Here is a 7,165-nt window from a genome sequence, read left to right as displayed (position 1 = left end):
CCCAGGCTATGTCAAATGGTTTAGAAGTGATAATCTCAGTAAGGTATCAATTTAAAGAAATATTATTAAAAATTATTCTGGTTGATAACCTGAGTAGAGAAGGGAAATGTAATTTCTCAGTTAGTTTTTGCTCTTCCAACTTGAAATTAAGGTCCTACAAGAAAAATCCTGAGAATTGTTTAGTACCCAGGGAAGCAAACTAGAGAGGGAATTGAAAACAGAAATAAGTCATCAAATATGAAAAAAAAAAAAAAAAGTAAGTGTGTGAAGAAATAGCAACTACAAATATCAATGTCCACTGTTGACAGGCCAAGGAGTAATAAGCCTAAATTTTAGTAAAGTAAGGCCTTACAAAGAGTTTTCTTACACTAATTGAATACTAAGTAAATTGGCTAAGAAGATCTCTGGATTGATTATAAAATTAGATAAATCTAATGCAATTTTCTCAGGGACAACTTAGAAAAAGTCTAATCTGTTCTTAGTCATTTGAAGCACATATACACTCTGTTTTCTGTGCTTTTAGCAGGTAGTAATAACACAATCCTCATGTGAAGACTGTTTGTGTTCTCAACTTTACCATCAGTTAATGAGTTTGGCAGAGAAAAACTGTCAGAAATTCAACAAAGACAAATGCAGGGTCCTGCCCCTGAAATATCCGCAGGCACCAGGACAGGCTGGGGGCTGACCTGCTGGAAAGCAAGCTCTGTGGAGAGGGATCTGGAGGTCCTGGCAGATAACAAATTGTCCATGAGCCAGCAGTGTGTTCTGGGACCAAGAAGGCCAATGGTATCCTGGGTACACTAAGAAGAGCATTGCCAGTAGGTTGAGGGGGGTGATCCTGCCCCTCTACTCAGCCCTGGTGAGGCACATCTGGAGTGCTGTGTCCAGTGCTGGGCTCCTCAGGACAAGAGACATGGGCTCCTGGAGTGGCTCCAGTGGAGGGCAAAGAAGATGATTAAAGGTCTGCAACATCTTTCTTATGAGGAAAGGCTGAGAGAGTTGGGCCTATTCAGCCTCAAAAAGAGAAAACTAAGAGGGGTCACCATTGCCAAGAGGATATATCAGACTCTGATCGGTGGTGCCAACCAATAGGATAAGAGGCAATGGTCAGAAACTAATGCACAGGAAGTTCCACCTGAATACAGGAAGAACTTCTTTACTGTTTGAGTGACTGTTCTGGAAAAGGTTGCCCGGAGAAGTTGCGGAGTTTCCCTTTTGGGATATATTCAAGAACCATCTGGATGCAATCCTCTGCCATGAGTTCTAGGATTATCTTGCTTGATCAGGGAGGTTGGACCAGATGACCCAATGTGGTCCCTTCCAATCTTATCCATTTTGTGACTTTGTGATTTTGTGATCTATCAACAAGAACTACCTTGGCAATGATTGTTTTTATGGGATGCAAATGTCATTAATGTTCCTGAGGTATAAGTACTGAGAATCAAAGAAGTCATTAGACTTCATGTTACTGAGGAAAAATAGTATCCTAAGCATGCCTTCCAAACGAAAAATTGGATAATATCAACATTTCATAACATATAGTAAGGTATTTTATGTGTCAGATGTGATTTATCCTGCCTATATTACCCATTAGGGTGTAATATCATCTAACATATGACAGCTAGTCTCCAGCTGGGAGAGGTTATTCACCTGAAAATCTAAAAATGCAGTGAGATTGAAGCCAAAGGAATGAATACAGTCCTTGTAGCAGTAGAACAAAAGTACAGATCTTATGTGGTAGTGGAGACAAAAGTTCATTTGCTGACATTAACTATAGGAACTGTAGTTCTATATTTCTTAGGCTGTTGAAAGTGGTTTCCGTTTTTTTTTTTTTTAAATAAAATACAACATCCCAAATTCTGTTGCATGTAACTTGGACCAAGCATGTAATGTCCACAGTAACCCCACACCCTGTCTATTCTTTTACATTTAATGGTTTTAGAAAAGGATTGACTTCTGAAAGTTCTTGTTCTTAGATTACCTTTAATATCAATTAATAATTAATTACCAATAATTTTGCTATACATTACTTATTGAAGGCAAATTAATTTATATGGTGCAAAACTATTTGGAAGAATAATAGGCAGAGATTTCTGGCATTACAGAGAGTTAGTGGAATAGGTTGGATGTCTCACAGAACTGCAATGGGCAGATGAAATCCAGGCAGGGAAGGTGGGACAGCAAGAAACCCACAGGTTGGAGTCAGGAGGGACGAGGATATCAGTGAGGGCTCTGCTCTCCTGCAAAAGTCCTGGTCAAGATTAGGAACTGGACGAAGTCATCTTTGCTTTTTATAAAGGCATGGCTAGCTCAGAGGGAAGGGGTAAAGGAGTCAGGAATTTCACTTGACATCAGTAGGGCCTATGACATTCTCAGTTTATCAGTTTGTCAATGCAGCTCTGAAAGGAACCTTCTTACTAAACTCCATCAAGAGCACAGCCAGAGGATCAATGATTCCTCCACATACTAACTACCTGGATTCTGCCTCTTGAATATTGTGTCCAGCTTAGGACTTCCCAAAGGAAGAGAGACTTTCATAAACTGTAGGAATCTTTCAAAAGTGCTCCCAAGATGGTAATGAGCCCCAACACCTATGATAAAGAAAATACGGGGTTTTTTCCAGATAAAAACCAAAACCTGGTGCACAGCAGTACAGCAAAAGGGTAATGAGAGATGAGATGAGATGAGATGAGATAATCAAATCAAGGTAATGAGCAACCTGCTAAAACTCTAAAGTTATCACTAAGTGCTGGAATTGTGACCAGAGGGATATGATGTGTTTTTTTCCTGACCTGAACGGTTCTGTGTACCTAAAATATCACAGTAGAGTCATACATGTGCTAGCAGATTACCAAGTTCACAAGTGTAAAACCAGATTCAAATAAGGAGAAATAATTCACTAAATATGAATAATTCAAAATATTTTTACTTATTTCTTATTACTTATGGTTAATTATGATGAATTTTTACGGTATGAGAGAAGATTTCAATCAGTTTAGACTTTTAAGAGCAAATAATGTCTGATAGTCTTTTTTTTTTTGCTTGAAATTGCATTCAGAAACGCAAAAAAAAAATTAAAGAAGAAATCTACTGTCTATGTTGTTGCAGCTGAACTTCCTTGATTCCTGGGAGTAATTGAGTTTTGTTATTTTTTTAAATTAAGCTGAGTAGATTTTTTTTTTACACATCTGCAATGGCATCTCCCTCCTACAGAAATGTACAATGTCATTTTCCCCATGGTTCCTTTATGCTCTTTCTGCCAAGTTTCTCTCTTTCACACCATTTTCTTCTCCAAAGAAGAAAAAGCTTCAAGAACAGAATTCAACTAATCTTATTTCCTCAGTTCATTTGAATCCCTACTGAGACAAACTTATTTTAACACCCAGTATCTTGACAGTTGATAAATTTCAATGAGAAATCAGTAGTCAGGTACAATTCAGAAAAGCAACTGAAAAGACAGGTAAGTGTTTAAAATAATATGATTTTCTTTCCTTCTTAAGTATGCATGTTCTTCCTAATGCCTACTTGAGACTGATTTCATAAATGAAAGTAATAGATACAAATATAATTTTTTTCCTTCAGTATCAGTAATGTATTTCCAAACTGATTTGCTGTCATTATTTTAAAAATTAATAATATTTTGTTGTTTTAGTTTTCATCTAACTTTCTTTGTTCACTATCTACTGAGCTGCTAGTCTCGAAATTACTATTTCAGTCAATAAATAGATTGTTGTAAAAGGTGCTAAAATCATTGTATAATTTCTTTGAATTTAGGAAATTCACAAATATTACAGATTTCTTTACTCCATATTACAATTAGACACTGTTCTTTAAGCACAGCAGATTCTGCAGCTAAAGTCACAACCCATAAAGCATTAAACTGAAGTGCACTCTTACATTATGCTACATATTTTACAGGCAAAATAAAATAATCAAAGAAGTATGCATACAATATATCTTAATTATATAATATTATTGTATTGTAATATTGTGCTGGTTTAACCAGCAGGGGAAACCAACCCAACTCAAAAGAGAGATTACAAGTCAGAATAACAATTTAATAAAATAATACAATAAGTACGACCACACGGACAAGCAACCGGCCCTAACCCACAAAGCCCAAATGTACAACCCAGCACCCCAGGGCACAAACAAATCAGTGCTCCCTGGGCCCCCCCTGAGTCCAAAGCAAAGGGAGAGGGGAAAAACCTGCTGGTGGGAGAGCTGCTGCAGTCCGGCCGACAGTGGTGATTGCAGTCCAGCTGAGGGTGGTGGTCTCAGTCCGGCTGAGAGCGGTGAGCTGCAGTCTGGCTGAGGGCGGTGAGCTGCAGTCTGGCTGAGGGCGGTGAGCTGCAGTCCTCCTCTGGATCCCACGAGTGGTAAAAAGGTTCCGAATCTCCAGGTTTATATACTCTCCAGTTCAGGCAGGAATGTTCAGTCCTCCCCTCAGAGCGGGGAATTCCATAAAAGGGTGTTTAGTCCTTCCCTCAGAGTGGGGAATTCCATAAAAGGGTATGAGGGTGTTCATTCCATAAAAGGATATGAGGGTGCTCAGGAACACCCCCCCACACACCTCGCAGGCCTCTACTGACAACAGTTTCTGGGAAATGGCATGGAGGGCTATAGAATACACAGTTTTGGGCTACACCCATCCAGTGATGAATTGGTCCCAGCTGTTCTAACTAGGACAAATATATATAATTATAATATTATATATTAACTCCCCAGAGTGACTGTACTGTTGACTCCCATCAGAGAACAAAGGTGTTGATGGGAATTTAGTATAATCTAGAATGATATATTCCCAGATGATATATTCACAGTTATGAAGTTTGTCTCAGTATGCAAACAGTGTTTACCAAACATACCCAATAGACATGTTACTGTTTCTGCCTTCCTGTAGCCTCAGTAGCCTAATTCTAGAAAATTTCAGTCCTATTAAAGCTGTAACTTTGAAACTACCATTTTTGACACAGGTTTTGTTACTTTTCATGTGTCACATGAGCAAAGATGCATGATTGCACGTTTGAGTCCAGATTAAGTAAATGTGTTTACCATCACATCTGACCTTTCATGAGAGTACTTTAATACTCTTCAAATTTCAATTGATATGCTCTAAATCAATTTTGTGCCTATGCTTTGTGATACCAATATTTTTTCTCAGGGTCTTGGGTTTTATTTGACGGGAAACTTTTTTAGGTTGCACTATCAATTCTGTTAGATTGTCTATATTTGTGACTGGAAAGACCTTATTGGAAAACCACGGATAATGTATCCAATTAACAGGTAAGAGAATAGGGTTTCTTATAGAAGACTGAATTTTCAAATTGCTTTTATGGCTTTTGAAAAAAAAAGTGTAGATGAATGGCAATACAATTTTTACACTTTTGAAACACAAAAACTTTTAAAGGATATCTGATCAGAGCAAAGTAAGGATTCGGTTTTAATTGTGTGATTGTAGATTTTCCTGAGTCTTATGTCCTTTTCTTGTCCTATGGGAACTATAAGAGTTTTTCTTTGAGGAAAGTTCATTTAATTCCTTTCTCCCTGAATTGGATTTTTCTTCTAGCTTTTCTGTCTTGCAGCTTTGCCTTCTCTGAATGTTTTTTGATATGAAATGTTTGTAGCTGTTATAATAGTACCATTACACTAACAGAGTTGATTATAACAGCACCTAACTGATACCCCCCCACACACACCTTCTCTTTCCTCTAATCCTTCCTCTGCCTTGCAAACTAGATACAGATGCATTTCCATGTGCCACTTGAAGATCTGCAGTTTATACCTGGGCATCTAGACCCTTTCTTCTCTACTTCTCTGCTTTCTAGATCACTACACTGTAGTGTGTAGTGTGACCTGTAATCATCTCAGTTGGCTAGTTTCTCTCATCTTTATCATGTACAATGGTAGAAACAACAATAATGATCTTTACTCCATTTGCTTGTCAATGTCCTATGGATGGTAGCAATGCACACCATAGCAGCTTTGTGTGGCTGTAGTCTGCCTCCATCAGTGGTTAGAAAATAATTCAATTCAAGATTTAGTTCTGTGAAGGAGCTGTCAACTCAGCATTTAAGTGCCTCTGAAAATTTTACCTGTGATGCATTCCGAATTTCTAGCTTAACAATCATTTCTGTCAGCAACTCTTTATTTTCAACAATGTTACTTAAGTCAGCTAAGAGTAGTTTTGCTTTAATGATTCTTTTCAGCTGCATTTCCAAATTGTAGAAATGAGGTAAAAAGCTGGTTGAGAAAAAAAATCCCATTTGCTTTTCAGGAATTTACTTGTTTCTGAGCCTATGCTGTCTAGAATTTCTTTCCCATTCTGTTCACTAATCAAGATTTAACAGGTTGACAATCTTCCTGAACTTGTAATCCCTTTTAGTAATGTTTTGTATGCAGGTACAGCATGTCACCACTATTATACCATCTGCATAAATTTTATTTTGGTTTTAGAAAGAGGAATGGGGAAGTTTATAATCCAGAAAAGTAATTCTCCATGGAGTTTACACTGTACCTCAGCTAATAGATTCATATTAGAATTTCCTGTGTTATTGAATATAGGAATGCTGTCTGAAACTACTTACATCTCTCCTGTTTTAGAAATCTTCTTTCCTCAGTTTACATGAAAATTGTATTTTTTTTTTTAATTTCAAACTGGACATATTGTAGTGATTTATATTTTCTACATGTAGCATTTTTCCTCATTTCATCTTCATTTCTGAAATCCTAGCAGTTTCTTTTACATTTGGATTTCTAAAGCTCCCATTGGAGTAGTAAGTTTTTTTCCCAGAATTTTTCATGCATCAGAGACAGAATACAAATAAACAACCAAAACCTCCCAAGCAAAACCAACAACAAAACCAAAAAACCCAACATAAGAGTTAGGCAAAACAACTACATATAAATTACAATCTGACATCAGAATTTAGCGGGGTAGCAGAGGGATAATTTGCATTTATTGGATTCTAAAGTGAAAAAAAAAAAAGAATCATCAACCCTCAGTAAGACTAGACTTCCAATAAATCTCCAAAGGTATTTCTTCTTTTATGAAAACATATTTTATGTGAGACTTAACACTTCTATTCGATCACTGAGATGATGAAGTTTGCTGTGGATCAAACTAGTGTTCCATTTAATTCATAATATTTGTAACAATGTTAGT

This window comes from Chiroxiphia lanceolata, chromosome Z, assembly GCF_009829145.1.
Source record: "Chiroxiphia lanceolata isolate bChiLan1 chromosome Z, bChiLan1.pri, whole genome shotgun sequence".
Classification (NCBI taxonomy): Eukaryota; Metazoa; Chordata; class Aves; order Passeriformes; family Pipridae; genus Chiroxiphia; species Chiroxiphia lanceolata.
The sequence above is the reverse complement of the archived record's forward strand: the minus strand, read 5'-3'. Positions refer to the sequence as shown.